We start from the raw sequence: 1681 nt of genomic DNA on the forward strand, positions 1-1681 counted from the left end.
GTGCAATGGGTAAGGAAGACCAAAGAAGAATTTATGCTTCTGAGTTGTGGTGCTGGCGAAGAATGCTGAAAGTGCCATGGACTGGTAAGAGAGCTAACAAATCTGTCCTGCAGGAAGTACGGCTGGAATGCTCCTTGGAAGTGAGAATTGCCAGAATTTGTCTCACATACTTTGATATGTTGTCAGAAGGGACCATTCCCTGGAAAACGACGTCATGCTTGGTAAGATAAAAGAGGGGAAGGCCCTCAAAGAGATAGATTGACACAATGGGTGCGATGATGGGCTCAAGTAGAGCAAAGATCATGGATCTGGCACGGGACCGGGTGGTGTTTCGTTCTACTGTGCATAGGGTCACTATGAGTCAGAGACAACTCCACAGCACTGAACAACAACAAGCAGTGTCATCAGAATAGGAGATTTTCTTAAACAAATTGACACTGAAAACAGAGCCTAGAGGACAGAGCTGTCTTTTTTTCTCCATAGTTTATTATCAAAAGTTTGCAAAAAGGCACAATATAGGTCAGCATACTTGTACTAGTTGAAAATCCCCTAAATGCAGACAGAGCCTAGGACAAAGATTTGTGCTTAAGTATTTTATTAAGTTGTCATTTCAAAAAATATGCTGGGAATTTGCAAGTGAAACAGAAAGAAGAAAGCTGATGAAAGCTTTCTAAAGGAGTATTTTACCCACATGGAAAACTAGACCTTAATCCCACTAATATACTGTTTAGAATAAACATAACATGATCCAGGAAGAAAAAAAAAAAAAGGTTGGGACATTTATATACCAGTCCATCGATTATATTGTTGAAGGGATGTACCTAGGGCATTAAACCCTCTGCATTTGCAGTCAGATTTGCACAAGATTGGAGCATACTTGATAGGTCAAAAATTACCTTCATGCAGAAATAGTCAGGAAGGCACTCACATGTATAATGAGTGTGAGTACAATTTCCCTCCAAGGTGGTCTCATGGGATGAGTAACCCACTCAGATTCATATGGGCCAAAATTAAGTTCTCTGTGTTCTATTTCTTCAAAGTAGTGATCAATTGTAATCTTTAAAACAACAAAGACTTACATGTGTAGAATTAGTAACATTTTACTACAACAAAAGTCTTTCTCCCCCATCCAAGTAATGTGGACCTGGTAACTCTCCAGGGCACTGAATTTAACAATTCAGTAATGTGGTTGTTAATTTTGTTTTCTCTCCTGCTCAACCATAGGCCTTTCCTGGAAATTGTGATGAGGAAAGGAGACAAAGAACAGCTCAGATATGTCCTTTTAAACCTCAAATGCATTAAATAATGCATTTAATTTTTGGACAAAACTACTTGTAAAGAAATATTAACTTAGTAGTTAGGCAAAGCCCTAATCACAAGACACCCCCACCTCACTCCACTAGAGGAAAAGAAATATGAGGCCAAAAGAACACTAGAAGTCTCCATGACATAATATAACAAAGGTTTTTAGGTTTTCCTTTCTTTTTTTTTTTCCCCTTTCAACTTTAAAATAATTATAAAATAAAATCAGAAGTTTAAATAGAGAAATTTATAAGAAAAAAAAAAAAAACAGACAGAAAATAACAGAGCTGAAGGACATATTTGCATTGCCAAAATGAAACTATTTTAAAAATATTACACTCATCACTTCATTATGGAGCAGATTGGCAAATGGATGAGA

Source organism: Orycteropus afer, unplaced genomic scaffold (assembly GCF_000298275.1).
Source record: "Orycteropus afer afer isolate SDZICR_OR568_19922 unplaced genomic scaffold, OryAfe1.0 scaffold00602, whole genome shotgun sequence".
Taxonomy (NCBI): Eukaryota; Metazoa; Chordata; class Mammalia; order Tubulidentata; family Orycteropodidae; genus Orycteropus; species Orycteropus afer.